Source organism: Lissotriton vulgaris, unplaced genomic scaffold, assembly GCF_964263255.1.
Source record: "Lissotriton vulgaris unplaced genomic scaffold, aLisVul1.2 SCAFFOLD_1749, whole genome shotgun sequence".
NCBI classification, from domain to species: domain Eukaryota; kingdom Metazoa; phylum Chordata; class Amphibia; order Caudata; family Salamandridae; genus Lissotriton; species Lissotriton vulgaris.
Window position 1 is genome coordinate 199647 of NW_028247807.1, and position 16540 is coordinate 216186.

Below are 16540 nucleotides of genomic sequence, written 5' to 3' on the forward strand. Positions count from 1 at the left end.
ATACCAGTCATAGGTAGAAAGAAGAATACCTCAGTCACCGGAGTCTTTGGCAGTCTCCTTCAAAGAACTTTAATTTTTCCCTTTGCTTAAACGATGGCTGAGTTTCATGATGATACTGTCCATCTCTCAGAGAGATGTAGAGAGACTAGACAAAACTCTGCACTAATCAACTGCATAGTGTGGTGGACAGAGAAGTGACAACAGGTCTCCGACCTTACTCAGCTCCTCAAAGGAGGAGGTAGTCACAGCAGCACGTGGAGCAGATGGCTGGCAGTTCTCAGCTTGAATAAAGCATGTTATCAGCACACCTTGCTGTCCACCTCATTTTCGTTTGAGTTGCAGAAAAAGCAGCTGGTTTCCTGAAGACAGAGAAAGACAGCCAATCTTTCAAGCTCCTGTTCGGTACTTTACTCTGTCCTGGCACAGAAAGCTCCTCAAAGTAAAACAAGCATTTGCAATGCAATAGGGCTCGCATTAGTAAAGTTAGAGGTATTAGTATTGTAAATGACACATTTTTTATTTATGTTTTTCTTTTGAAAATAGCTAAATTAATAACTTTGCCATTTACAATGCCAATAGTGTTAACTTTTGCAAACGTGACACCTATAGCATTTGTAATGCTATATGTGTTGTATTTACATGACTTAGATGTATTAATATTACAAATAACAATGGGTTGTATTTTTTTCAATATTTAATACTTAAATAAAAGTTATTGTAATTTATAATGGCAATAGCTTAAACTTTTGCAAATAACTTTTTGGAAGTTTATGTTTAGTGTATTTTATTGTGATGAAAATACAAGAACAGAAGTGAAATATTAACATTTTTTTGTGACATTTGTAATAAAGTTTGAAACATTGAGAGAACATATTTGAATCAGTTGTTGTTGAATGGTTGCACAGATTGATGCTGTGGTGGCTCTGAATGATATTGTGGCGGCGACGAGTGATGCTGTGGCGTTAAGTGATGCTGTGGTAGCGCATAGTGATGTTGTGGTGCCTCTGAGGGATGCTGTGGTGATGCGATGGATAGTGAGGGCGATAGATAGATAGAGGGAGGGCAAAAGATAGAGGGAGGGCGAGAGATAGAGGCAGGGCGGGGATGGATGGATGGAGTGCAGGGATGGATGGATGGAGTGGGGGATGGATGAATGGAGTGGGGGGATGGATGGATGGAGTGGGGGGGATGGATGGAGTGGGATGGATGAATGGATGGATGGAGTGGGATGGATGGATGGAGTGGGATGGATGGATGGAGTGGGGGGAAGGATGGATGGAGTGGGAGGATGGATGGATGGCGTGGGGGGATGGATGGATGGATGGAGTGGGGGGATGGATGGATGGAGTGGGATGGATGGAGATGGATGGAGTGGGATGGATGGATGGATGGAGTGGGGGGATGGATGGATGGAGTGGGATGGATGAATGGATGGAGTGGGATGGATGGATGGATGGAGTGGGGGGATGGATGGATGGGGTGGGATGGGATGGATGGATGGATAGAGTGGGATGGATGGATGGATGGAGTCAGGGGATGGATGGATGGATGGAGTGGGGGGATAGATGGATGGAGTGGTGGGATGGATGGAGTGGGGGGATGGATGGATGGAGTGGGGGGGATGGATGGAGTGGGGGAATGGATGGATGGAGTGGAAACCGGGCGGCAAGGGCTGTGATTTATAATGTGTTATGTTTAGGAGTGAACGGGCATACGACATAGCAGGTATGTCCATCTTTAATGAATATGTAGGGCACAAATGACGTGATAAACAGAAGAGGTGCACATTGGTGGTTGAAGAGCCCAAAGAGCTGTAAAAACAATAACAAAAGATGCAGCAAAGGCTTCAAAGTTAAGAAAAGATGCAGGCACAGCTTTGGTATTGTGTGGAGGAGGACATTTAACCAGAAATACAATGTTTATAATGTAAAAGTTTAAATCACAGGAAACATGAGAAATTACATGGCTGCAGTGGAAATTAAAGAGAAACATGCAGACAAAGGTTTTATGGCGGAGGACACAAATGAACCAGGACGGGAAAGCAAATATTAATGATGTAAAACTATATTAACAGTAAACCTGCAAAACCACGTGGGGAAGGAGGATATTTAATAAACAGAGAGGTAGGTGAAAACATAAAAGAAACAGGCAGGCAAATCTTTCTGATTCTATAGAGGTTAAAACGCACGGGGGAAGCTTTAATTTGTAATTTAAAAGGTTAATGTAGCAGGAGTTTAGAAGTGTAGATAGTTTAAAAGATTAAATAAACAGGAGTAAGCATGCAATGAAACATAACAAGTGAGATGGAAAGCCAGAGGTTAGCATCAAACGGACAATACAGAGGGTCTGTTGCTTGTGTGCTCAGCCGTGACCTGCGCCAATGAGCTGAGAGCGTTGGGAGAAGGGGGTGTAGTGCAAGCGCTGGGAAGAGCAGCAGCAGGGAGGGGGTGGCAAATGGTTCTTTGCTTTGGGCGCTCTGTAGTGGGGGAGGGGGATGGGGCACGGAGAGGAGGTGGCAGGAAAAACGGGGACAGGGTAGAAGAAACAGTAAGGGGATGGGATAAGTTAAACAAGGGAAAAATGAGTGAGCACCTTCATGGTTGTGTGTGACAGACACCTCCTTTATGCTGCAGTAATATCGGGGAATTCAGAAGTAAAAACCGACCCAGTGCAAAATAAAACAGCTGAAATGCCGACCCCACAGTCTTGTCAGCCCATTGGCAGGGCGCCTGATTGGCGGAGATCCGACCCTGGATAAAGAGGGGGATTAAAGGGAGCGAGGCTCGGAGAGTAGGTGTGCACCAGCAGAGATGAGGGTGGGTCCCGCATACAGAAACACTCACTGCTTACAACTTTCACATCAGGACATGTCTTAACAGTTGGCCTGACTGACACGATGAGCATTCTTGTTAAAATATGTTAAACAAATTACCGAAACCAGTGTGGCTTTATTTTGCGCTGCAGATGTATCCGCATCACGTGTTTAAGTAACTTTCTTAACAGATAATTACTAATGTTATCAGGTCAAGTGAAAGGGATGGTTTCCACATAATAATGCAACAAACTAATTAATGGAAACAGCAGACAAAAGGATCCTTTACATTCAGACCCAGCCCTTTTAAAGGTGGCAAACATTGCCCAGAGCTGGCGACGTTGGAATTGAAGAATTTAATCTCGGCGTCAGATCAACATCCAGAGATTCTGGACAAATCAGTTAATCTTCCCGTGCCTAAAATAATATTGAATGTGTCCGTGTGTAATGTAGCTGGGCCTCGTGTAAAGCGCTATAACAACTTTGGTTGCTTGTTATGCCAGTGTTGTAACTTGTGCCCTGCAGTTTACACAAGTACCCCCTTTAACAATTTCATTAGCCCACCGATGTTTCTCACAAAGAATACAAGTCTCTGACCCACACCTTATATGACGTGCTCTGCAGCGGGCGCATTTATTACGCAAATCAACACATCTTTCCTGGCACATTTGTGTTGTTAATGTCCTAGGTGGTAGACTTAATGCCCATGTACCGACAGACAATAGGCTGTCTCTATTGGTTCTGCTCCCCAAGACTCCACCTTTCACCATCACTCTGCTATTTTGCCCAATTTGTGGTTTCCTAGAGTATTCATCTTTCAACACTGGTGTTTGGGTAGTGTGCATTCGAAAGAGCGTGCAATCTTTGGTATAGAAAAGCGTGAGGTGCTCTGAAATGTTGAGGTGCCTTTGACCACGGAACCTGCAGCACAGTTGGAAATCTATCCGAAGCATGCTGACACGCAGAAGCCACACGCTGAAACGCAGCCTTGTCGGGTTAGCGGCGCTTAATATCACCTCTGCAAATCTTAAATGTGGTTTCAAAATAAGATTTTATCTGAAGGTCTTCTGACCGCTCCCGTGGCGGAGGGGGGCGGGGCTGATCATTTGTTTTCAATGGCTTTATATACAAAATAGATCACAGAGTCGCAGCAGCAGGCGGCCTTTATTTGCAGATCGGTGTTGGGTAAATCTGGGAATGGTTTCATGCAAGCTGGGTAAAAATGACTAGATGCAAGGATATGACTCGCAGTCCAAAAATAGATTTTACTTGTCTTTGTTGCAGTCATCTGATCAGCGGTGCTGACATGTGATGTGTGCATCAGGTTCAGGGAGTGCCAACACTGGTTTTGTGCCCGAATACCAGTAGCATGAGCTATTGTATTGGTTCGTGGAACATATGAAGATCATTTTTCTTTACTTTCTGTAATTTGAAATGTTGTACAGTTAGGTATTACAAATCCTAGAACTGGAGGCAAATTAAAAACATATCCTCTTATTGCAGAATTTGTAAACGCACGTTCACTGAATAACAGGCGTTTATTGTGATTCAACTTGGTTGTACTTATTTTATCGCCCCTTAAATGATGAAAACTAAGTGGACGCGCCAGGATTCGAATCGGTGACCATGAGGTAATTCCCTGAGTAAATGCAGTAGTCCAACGAGACACCAAGCCTGCTCAATTATGTTCGATTGGGTGTTGTGGTCTGTGACGACAGCTGTAACAAGCTCTTGGCATTGCTGTGAGGAGGGGGGGAGGAGAAATGCGAGACATGGCCTGAAAGCAGTATGAGGGGCAGAGAAGAGGATGAAGACAGCAGGGAGAAGGAAAACAAAACAAGCATTTTTTAAGACAAAAAGTCTGACCATGGCAAGCTAGTGCATTGCTTATTTTTACAATGTATTCCAAGCCTATGCAGCACAAGCCCTCGGCTTTGTTGTGGTGGGGAGGGGGGGCGGGGAGAGGCAAGAAGGGAAGAATAGGGGAGAGTAAGGGTGACGAGATGCACCGGGAGCAGCAGCCTTTGATGTGCCGGCCGGCCATGGGCAGTGAATAATTAGGGGAGGAGAAATGCCACAGCGCACGCTGGGGGAAGCTTGTGTGAGGGAGGCAGGTAGCTTCGATGTGTGCACGTGCTTTTTTCAAGGGAACAGCATCAAATCGCCCGTTTGGTTAAGCTCTCGTTAAGCCCCAATATGTCTCGACATCTGCAATGGCCAAGCGCATTGGCAGAGGTCAAACCCTAAAAAGTGAACTTTACTAATATTGCGACTTTTCACCCAAACACATGCCCCCCGCAAAACATCAAAAAAGGCCGAAAATCTGCCAAATCTGAACAAAAAAACGCTAAACCCCCTAAAACCTTGCCAACCTCATTATGGACGAACCTGCATCGGGCCCTGAGCCCTAGACTCCGGGAACCCTACCAAATTCTACCTCAAACTCTACAAAACTGCACTGAACACCCAAAACTGTCCTAAACCCTAAAAAAACACCCAAATTCCCTCAAACCTAGCCCTCAACCCTTCACACTGCCCCTCAACCCTAAACACCAACCCTCAACCCCCAAAACACCCCTAAACTACAAAACCAATCCTGAACCTAAAAAAACACCAGGTACCCTTCCCAAAACCTCAACACACAATCCCTACCTACCTATTCCCCTCCTCCTTCCCCATCCCGGGGAAAACAACCACTCAAATTAAATGTGTGGAGATCCAATCAAATTCAAGTGCATCCAGCTCTAGATATTTTCAGCTTCATAGAAACCAGCTTCCCAATCATGCATAGTCATTCTGATTCCCTTGGCAATGACAGGCATCCCAAATTGTCCACTGCTGGGGGACAACTTCTTCCAGCTGAACTCCAATAAAACGGAGATTCTCCTGTTTGGGAAGGCGGAGGAACATTGGACGCCAGACAGGCGGCCCACTGAGCTGGGGGGCCCCCTTCCCCTACAAAGCAGGCCAGGAATCTGAGAGTTCTGCTGGACAGCAAACTGTCATCCGAGGATCATGCAAAATCACTTTCGAGCACCTGTTTCGGAATCCTGAAGATGCTGAGAAAGGTATTTCCTTGGATCCCCCTGAGTGCAAGAAAGACCCTGATTCAGGCGCTTATTGTAAGCAGGTTGGACTATGGCAACGCCCTATTGGTCGGAGCCAGGGAAGAACTGTTCACTAGGATCCAAGTGCTGCAGAATACTGTGGTAAAAAAAGAGCAGTTTTCAAACTTCTCACACTGGTGTTTAAGGCAAGTTGAGGCCTGAGGCCAGCATATTTAAGGAAGAAGATGAGGCCTTATGTCCACGGTTGCCTCCTCAGGTCAAGCAATCAAAACCTGTTAGTGCCATGTAAGATCAATAAATCTAGAATGGGAGGGCGTGCATTTTCCTATCTTGCCCCCTTTCATTGGAACAGGTTACCGGAAGAGATACGTTGCTGTACCTCTCTGGGACACTTTAAAAAAAGCCTAAAAACCTGAATGTTTTAGGGGTTTGCATTGCTGATGGTCCCTGCTAGTGTCATGCCAAGGCGCCGAGAGATCCCCTTGGGGATGATCCGCCGCGCCATACAAGTGTTAAATAAATAAATATCAGACCAAGAAAGCATTCAGTCAATCAAGGGCTATGCCTGGGTTCAGCTGTCTCTGCACAGCTGGACACAAGAAGTGGGTGAATTGGCACATAGCCCATCCCCATTGCTAAGGCGTTTTGCACCGGACATAGTCATTTAGGAGTCCCTTCTTCCAGGGAAAAGGCTATCCAAATGGAACTGACTTAAGAACAGGAAATAGACACAAAGAAACATCTCTAGTTCATTGAAGGTGATGTGATGTGAAGCAGGACACAAACCACCTGAACTAGGAATGTTTTTGTGAAGGAAGGTGCCCCATTCCGGCCCATAAAACAATCCTTCCTGTGTTGGTGCTAGGCAGCAATTTGTGTGGCAACGCAAGGGGAAAGGACAGGAATCCACTGTATTTCATAAATATGGTGCAGTCCTGCCCTTTCACATTGGTGCAGGGCCGCGCAGCGAGAAGACTTGCAGCGTGCCCTTTGCAAATTCCTCATAAATTAGGCCCTTTGTTTTTAGCTAAACTTCTTACTACGCCGTAAAAAATGATTTGCTGTTGGAATTGGGGGCATTTATGGTTGTCGATGCTGAGGAGTACCAGGTTCTATACATTTTTCTCAGAAGTGGGTCATTAAGCCTAAATATTTTTGACAAAGGGTTCTATTGAACTATGCATTATAACTATGAATCATGGATACATCTGAGGCTGTTGCTCTAGTATTATTATTATTATTCCTCAGTCGTGTTTGGGAATGATGGTTCCTCAATTCATGTAGTGTGTTTTATGCAGTGTTGTGGTGGTACTTTTGGCCACTTCAGTGCACTCATTCAAGGATGAGTTCTCCATGTGCTTTGGAGTTGGCAATTCAAGTGGCAGTGCGTATAGAGGTTTGTGGGATGACATTGGGGAAAGATGGGAGTCAGGCAGTGAAAATAACAAGGAAGAGTAGGAGAGACTCTGTCTTTGAGGGTTCTGTCCGGTAGACTTCAGTCCAAAGGTGGAGTGGGTATTCCTTCTGACACTCCAAGATTCTTGCCAATTAAGGGCTGTTGACGAGATTTGTTCTTTGGTAAACAGGGCTGGGCAGGGATGTAACTTACTGATGTCAGTCAGATGCCCTGTTATTGGACCAGTCCCCCAGAGTAGTAGATCATTGTTCAAGTTGCATGGTAATAGTTGGGCATTGTTGGACCTGGCCCTTTTTGCTGGAATATCCTCAAACGTTTTGCCTTGTTCCTCCTATTTATGTTCTGACCTACATTTGTTGGCTTTGGTACTCTGGGCACTTTGCCGCATTTAACCAGTGCTAAAGTGCATAAGCTGTCTGTCTAAATTGTAGCAGTGATTGGTTTATCCATGATTGGCATATCTGACCTACTAATAAGTCCCTAGTAAAGTGCACCAGGTGTGCCCCGGGCCTGTAAATCAAATCCTACTAGTGGGCCTGCAGCACTGATTATGCCACCCACATGAGTAGCCCTGACAAGATGTCCTAGACCTTTTACTGCAGTGTCTATGTCTTCAGTTTTAAACTGCCATGTAGAACTAGCAAGGGAACCCAATTGCCAGGCCCAAACCTTCCCTTTTACTACATGTAAGTCACTTCTAAGGAAGGCCCAAAGCAGCCCCTCGGGCAGGGTGCAGTGTATTTAAAAGGTAGGACATGTGCTGGTATGTTTTACATGTACTCATAGTGAAAGACTGCTAATTTGTTCCAATAGGGTGACATGGGGATTGGCTTGAAATATATAAGTGTAATTTCCCATTTGGAGCAGATAAAGTTTTTGGACCATTGGGGTCTCTGTATAAATAAATGTTTTGGTGAAGTTTTTTAAATTGTGTGTTTGAAAATGCCACTTTTAGAAAGTGGGCGTTTTCTTGCTTAACCATCCTGTGCCTCTGCCTGGCTGTAGAATACATGTCTGGGTTGGCTGACAGTTGGGCCCTTGTGCATTCAGACTAGACAGTCACACAAAGGGCGCTGAGGTGTGCCTTGCATATCCTGATGGGCCATCACCAGGCTGATGGGCCTTCCTGAGCTAGAGTAGTGGGAGGAGTTGTCACTGACAACTGAATAGGGCTGTAGCTGTCCTCACACAAAGCTGTTTCCACCCCCCTGTAGTGTGTCTGAAGCCAGGTCAAGGAAAGGCTGGGTCTTGCGCACTACAAAGTCTTTCCTTTGAAGTTTGCCTACTTGACAGGCAGAAAGGGGTATACGTATTGGACCTCTGACACACCATTTTGACTGAGCGCATTTTGCCAGGAAGAAGTGCTGGATGCTGTAGGGGGGACTGCCACTCTATTGCTTTGTTGGGCTACCCTGCTGCTTGCTGCTTCTGTCCTGGAAGTAAAAGGACCAGACTTTACTTTCAATATCCTGCTTCCAATGTTCTCCAAGGGCTTGTATGTGCGTGCCTCCTGTTCAGAAGTCTCATGGCCATCAAACACTTTACCTGCCAGTGCCTGGACTCTTATGTTGAGAGTCCTGACTTACCAAGTGCTGCCAAATCCAGTCCATGGGCTCTTGGAAGTGGAGTCTGGTGATCTTGAGGAAAAAATCCACTCATCGACTCCCAACACTTGTTTTCATACGCTCAGCTCAATCTCACAATCTGATTATCCCTAGGTTCAAGAAAAGAGCTTGGGCAGGCAGAAGTTTTTTGGTTGGGACAACTAGACTCTGGAACTCTCTCCCCCAGAAATTGAAGGATGCGACTCATCTCTTAGCATTCAGGAAGGCGCTGAAGACATGGTTGTTTAACCTCTAACCATTTGTCTAGATCGAACGATGTCTGTCTGTTTTGAGGAGCTAGCGCCTTGACACCTTCGGGTAATTGACTTGTGCTTTATAAATCTCTTTTTCATTTCATTTAATTTCTTGACGCATCGTTGCAAAAGAGTGACACATCGCCGCTGCCTGTCCAGAAGTGCGGTTCCTGATTGGCTCTTTGAACATGGCTTACACAGCAGGCCCCAGCTTGCCATCGCAGCGCATCAAAAAAATAACTAAAGAGTATGTTTCGAGCACTGTGTCACCGAAGTCTGTGACACCCGCTCCGACACCAGTGCAACACCTGATTTGCAGCTGCAAAATCACAGCAGCACCTGTTTCGTCGCTGTCGCATTGATGCAGCGTGTTTGGATTTTCAACTGTTCGCCCGTGGGCGCCGATTCTTCATCGACACCACACCATACCACATCATCTCCCTTGTCAGTAAGGAACCAATGCATCTCCTCCCCTGCCAGTAAGGAACCAACACATCACCTCCCCTGCCAGTAAGGAACCAATGTATAGCCTTCCTTACCTAGCTGTAAGGAGCCTACAGATCACCTCCCCTGTCAGTGAGCAACTGACTCATCACCTCCCAGTGTAGTAAGGAACTGATGCACCACTTTTCTTTTCCGGTACCTCACCTTCCCTGCTTCATCTTTGATTTTTGATGCATTTGAGGTACTTTGTGCTAAAAGAAATGCATTCATTGATTTCTATGGACTAAACATAATGTTTTAAAAATGATATTGGGACTCATGTATGTTGAATTTTTGTTGTTTTGGTCTTGTTTTAATCAGATAAATATTGGCTATTTTTCTAATTTTGTGTGGACTCCTTTTGTTGTGATTTTACTGTGTCTGTGTACAAATACTTTACACATTGCCTCTGAGATACGCCTGACTGCTCATGCCAAGCTACCAAGGGGGTGAGAAGGTGTTATTTTCATTTTGTGACTCCCTTACCCCGACTAGATTGAGAGTCCCCTCTTGTATAGGGGGCAAACCACTGCCAAATAGAGACCCCATTTCTAACAGGCATGAATAGTGTGCCCTATTGATGTGATATAAGTCTGTCAGTAAAGGCTACAGTCTGTAGACTCCTATGAATTGAGTATGTATGAATGTTGTTTTAAATAGTTTGCTGAATTCAAGAAGTCTGGCTTTGCATCTTCTGGAGGGAACTAATGATTTTCAGTCCTTGAACTCCTTGCGATCTGCCTTTTTTGTGTCTGAAGCGCGATTCTTGGTTGGGTCATTTTAATGATATCTGGTTAATGTGCAGTGAGTAACTATATTCTCTGGATAACGCTGCCCCAGGTACCAGTATGTTTTGCGCATTGTACATAGAATTCCACATATTCAGTCATAAATTAGAGAGTTTATGTGCTTGCATCTTTATTCGTTGAGATAAAGACTAACCATGTGACTTCACTCATGGAAGTTGATTCTTCAAGGTTTTTGGTAGGCTGTGTAAATAAATATTTAAGTTTATTCAATCAATAGTTTGATCATTTATATCAGCATAAATCACAACCAATAAAAATTCATTACAGCTTAAAAAGTCAGATTTACAATAAAACAGAGTTTTGCATCTCTCCATCAGTGTAAAAATATATGACATTTAAAAATTCCGTATAGGATTAAAAGAGGAGAATTCCAGATTTATATCAAGTCCAAAATGTGAGATTTCAAAGTTTCTAAGCCCCAATAATCCACTAATAACCCTGAAGCCAGGTTGCTTACATAATCATTTATCTTTACTCAGAGTAATTTTTTAATCATTTTTGATCTCGTCCACCAGGCGTGAAGAAAGTATCTCGAAATTGTTAGTACGATCCACCTTGTAGTATCAGACCTAAAAACACCTAAGGATTCAGAGGGGCGTGAAAAAGATAGCAAACCACAGGCAGGAATTATCCAGGTTTTCCTGAGACTAGCATAGGCGGGACAAAGAGAAACTAAGTATTCTAGGGTCTCAGGTGAGGAGTGACAGGACGGGCACAAAGATGTTACAGAGGCATTTGCCCAATAACTTTTCCTAAGGTTAAGAGGGAGTTTCACCCATACCTGAATTGGATATTAAGTGCTCGTGCGTGCAGTGGTTCAACATCATCCATAAGCCTTTCAAAAGCAAAGCACCCCTTGACATTCATGCAACTGGAGGTTAAAGTGCTGTGTGCATTGACATCAGTGCATTGTAGATCAAAGTACTCCCAGTACCTTTTTTCAAGCAAGGGACCATTTTTTTGGTAATGGACTTTGGGTCCTCCTACATGAACCCCAATTTAGTAAACCAGTCCTTGACCTTATTGAACCAGGCAAGGCGTTCCGATTGTTTTGTAGTATCAGTAGCTCTTCCAAGGCCCCCTTTACTGGGACCCGTGTGCTCCTGGTCCATAATCTTACCCAAAACAAAAGTGACCTGAGAACAGCAAAATAATTAATGTTTTTAAGACCAAAGTCAAGTTGTAACGGCATTAGGGGGGTGTTCACTGGTAGATTAAGGATTGCCCTTATGAATTCTCAGCAAGTTCTAAGTGCTTCAGGCTCTCCAGCCCCCACAGCTCAGCCCCATATTAGGCTGCGCCTAGCGCTCTTGCCCTATGTAGTTCCAGAACCGGAGAAGAGGGTCCAAAGCTTAAACCCTTTACCCTCCCGGCTATTGCACCATTGACATGCTGATGGGTTAGCACGCTTTTTTCCTATTTGGGGTGTCCACTCTAGACTGTCACTGATTCGGACTCCCAAGCAGTCGAACACCTTAACCTGTTCCAAGACCTGGGAGCCCAAAATCAGTTTGCCCTTGATGGATTTGTAGGGGTTATATTTTGTTTTGGAGCAATTGATTTCTAGGCCCCTGTCCTTACACACTTTCGCAAATTTGTTTAGGACATTCTGGATCTCCATTGGCGTCTTTGATATAAGCAGCATATTGTCTGCAAATAGCAAGGAGGGCATAACTCTCCTATAATCCAGTTTATGTACGGGGGGAAAAGGGTTGGGGCAAGAACGCAGCCCCGTCCTACTCCCTTAGAGACCAGAATGTTGTTGGATAAGATTCCACCTGACTTTGGCGTAATTATCTTGGTGCTGGTGAATCAGAAGTTTGAGTAAATTCATAGGAAGGTTGTTTTAAGATCAACGACCACGACATACAAGTGACCCCTCATAATTGTCACTTCTTTCCATATAAGCAGGAGAAATCTAAATACCTGGTCTAGAGTGCTCGTGAAAGAATAAAACCTGCCTGTAGATTGGATATGTTATTCTCCGCGATCCAATCATGGAACCGAGGTAAAATAATTTTACTAAAAACTTTTTGAGAGACATCTATGAGTCTGATTGGCCTGTAATTCGCTGGTGTCCCCTTGTCTCCCTTTTTAAATATCGGGATTATTCCCGCACCACTCCAGGTCGCAGGTATGACTCCACCATGCAGAATACCATTGAAAACAGTTTGTAGCAGAGGACCCCACATAATAGGCCCCGATATGAACAAATCTCCCGGTAGGGTGGCAAACCCCGGAGCTTTCCCATTCTGCAAGGAGTTAATGGCCTTAACAGTTTCCTCTACTGAGAAGCTAATTACATCATATTGTGCTAATTACTCTAGAAAACTGTTGATCTAGAGAGGAATAGGCCACTTTACCTTTGTAGAGATTCATGAAGTACTCCTCCCAAACATGGGGCTGAATATAAAAATCTGTTTACATTTTCTGCTTGGGTGCCCTTTTGACAAGAGGTGCCAGAATAATTGGTAGGTCTTCTGCTGTGAGGCTGCTACAAGGGTACGCCAGTTCTCTGACTCTCAATCCCTTTTTGCCTCTGTGCCTTTTTATACAATTTCCTTCTGTTTATAATGTCTATCCGCATTTCTTTCTTAGCTGCCATAACTAGTTTGTCTCTTGCTTGCCTAGAAGCCTCATTATGCCATGGGGCAGTGCTCCGTTGGATTAGATTAAGATTGCACTGTTTATTGAAGTAGGGTTTTAGGGTAAAAGTTAATTGATGAAAAGTGGCCATAATATCCCCGTCACTAGTGTCGGGATTACTCATGACAGGAAGGATCTGTGCTACATCGGCATATATTTTGAGGAGGAGATTCCCATTGGCTAGTATCTGTGGCCATTTTACTCTTTTGTTGGTATTATTGGTGACAACAGGGGCCACCATCTGTCGGAATTCGCCACACAAAATTGCAAGACCAGATACCGTCAGTGCCACCGAATTGTGATCGCTATCTTCCTGATTTAATACGATCATGTAGTTTACATTTGGCCAAAGGTCAATATCTATCAGTATATTATTGATCCTGTCCTAGCTTTCCTCCTCTTAAATGTAAAGCATGCATCTACGTCCGAGCGCGTCCGCCCATTACAGGCTCAGACTCCATAGGCAAGGGCAAAAGATTGTACCTGTTGCCCCACCTAAGTGCATTTCTTAATCGCTGGAATCTGGAGCTTGCTGACCCCTCTAGCTTGATCTTCACCCCGCACTAACTCCTGTACGTAGTCAGTTGGCTCAAAAGTTGTGTTAAAATCACCAGTGACTATGAGATGGTGCTCTTTTCTAGATGTATCAAGGAAGTTGGTTAGTGAGGTTATCATATCGGAGGGCTTGTGGGGGCTGCTAAAGCGATTATATAGATTAAACAACCTGATATGGATATTATCTTCGAAGCCAAGTATCTCCTCTGATCCTAGTTTCAATAAGTTAGTTTTGCATGCCAGGGTAGTCTTAATCCAGATCAATAATTCCACCAGCTGGACAACTAGCTCGAGAACGCTTGGCCTCAATACTAAAAGTAATAAACCCCAATCGATGTACCTGCTCCACCCCCCAAGTTTATTGGAACGGACATAGGTGTAATCCATCCACTAAATTACACCATTCTGGGTCATTTAGTTTGATAATTTTTTATGCACTCCTGGGATTGATATCTCGTTGTGGGATTTACTCTCTCTACGTCTGTTTAGTGCGGGGTGACATAACTTGGTGGCTGGACCAGAATATACAATTTCACTAGAGTTCTTAATTTTAGTTAATTCCTTCCAGCTGGATACCAGGGAATGCCTCACAAGTCATTCCGTGGTTTCAGGGTTTAGCCATTCGCGAGTGTCCAGATCAGTGAGGGCTTGGTATCTATTTCTTGTTTCGAGCTGGAAGAGCTCATGACTCGACTTTGGGTTCTCAGCGTTAAATACATTTAGTGGGGAAATTGAACCTGTGTATTTAAGATTCCTATGTACAAAACCAAGGGGCACAATGCTAATCCCTGGACTAGGCCCCAGATTAGATGAAATCACAGCCTCCCTGCAAGAATTGGTGACCTGCAATTAATAACTACGCAGTCTCCATGTGAAGTCTTGCGCAAGTGTGTGCGGCCGTTGTGGTATCACCATTACCGCACGTACCCTATTAAATTTTTTGTTCCTGGAGGATCGTCGCTTACAAACAGACCTCGTTTTTCACATTTATGAGTCGCTGTTTCTCCTTGCCGTGCGCAACAATTACCAGCGCCTGCTTGTCTACGTTGTTCTTTTACCAACGGAAGAGACACCCTTCACTCATATCTTTACCTGCTCCAATCGCCTGCAGATTCCTTTTGGACCACCTCTGCTCCCACGCCCCTCGCATGGGACGCCTTCTCCTTTTATTCTAGTTAGGGTATTAGAGAAATTGTGCTGTGTATATATATATGCATATTTTTATGTTTTATGTACATCTATGTACATATCATTGTATGTCTTTTGATCAATTTATTTTTGAAGCAACTGGTGGACCAGAGACTGGTCCAACGGCATGTGTGTGAAAGTAAATCATTTGTAATTTTTGTTTAATATAATAACAACGTTAGGGTAATTAACCTTGCCCTAGTAGAAAATAAATGTGTGATTAATCCCTCTGTACTTCCTTGTTATTCACCCAATTGATGTTCTTTGCCCAGGTATAGGAGTGTCATTTGGGCATACCCCTATTTTCTTCTGTTGTTTCTTCTTTTTATCAGCACTATTACCAAATCAAGTAACCTGGTCCTGCTGGTGACCAGAAGTCAGACAGGTCAAAACGCTGTCGACCATCCAGCGTTACTTTTGGCTCCAATGTGGTCAATTTAAATAACCTAAAATAACTAACAACATATTTACCTAGTATATACCGTCTTTTGTTATTGAGCACAAATTTTGTTGTACTTTCTGCACCGTTCACGCTGTTTTCTCACCTTTTTGTGTCACTGCGCCGTTCGCTGTCACCAGCACGTTCAGTGCACAACCCACCTATGGTTTCTTACACATACAATGTACTGTAGTGCTGTTATAACTACATGCAAATAAGAACCTTTGTTTCTCTATGAATTTCTTCTGGTCTCCCTTTTTTCCATTCCTCCTTGTGATTAATTCTGTTTCTGAATTTACCATCTGAGATCATTTCTAATTGAGACATTGGTCTTTGTACGCACACTTTACTCGACACTCGACTGGTTTAACAGGTATACTCCTGTCTCTTTGTTTCTATTTCTATACCACTAGGATCTGGCTTTTGTGGACTTTTCAGGAGGCCTTTGATCTTGTCCAGAGATCAAACCTGTGGCAGGTGCCTGCAAAACATGTAGACCCTCTACATTTATTTTATATAATAATCCAATTGCATTCAGAGAATTCTGCTCAAGTTCGGCGGGGTGTACACGGAGAGCTTACAAAGAAAATAAAAATAAACAATGGAGTTCACCTGGGCTGCGGCCTGGCTCCAACTCTTTATGAATTGTTGTTTTGAGATTTTCTCAAATTGTTCTAATGACTCCACTAGAGTCCGGGTCAGAAAGTCCCAGGTTTTCTCTTTGCAGAAGACAATTTATTATTATCCAGGACTCCAATGGGCATTAACATTTTCTTAGAGAGCTTTTCTAAGTTTTGCGTAAATGATAGCCTAGAAATGGATGCCACAAAGTTACATTTCATGGTACTCAGTCTCCAAAAATCATTTCATAGGTTGAGTGCTACAAAGATTTTTTTCCTTGCATAAAGTCCATAGGTTCAAGCACATGGTCGCTCTAGTTAACAGTGATTTAGTTCTCCAATCATCCCAACAGGCTTCTTGTCCACGGGGCTGCATGGGAGGCAGATGTTGAGGTTCTTGGTTATGAGGACTGGAGAGAGGCGCTGGGGGCACCTTGATTGACTGCAGTAGCGGCTCGACTCAGGCTGATCCAGCTTAAGTAGCTCCATAGGGTATATTTTACATGCCAGTTGACTCTAGTGCATGGGTGTGAACGACTCTCCAAACTGTGTTCAGTGTGGCATTGTTTAAGGCACATTTATTCATACAGTGTGGAGCTGACCTGATTTGCAGAAATTCTGCCTGTTTTAGCGGGGTTTTCTCTT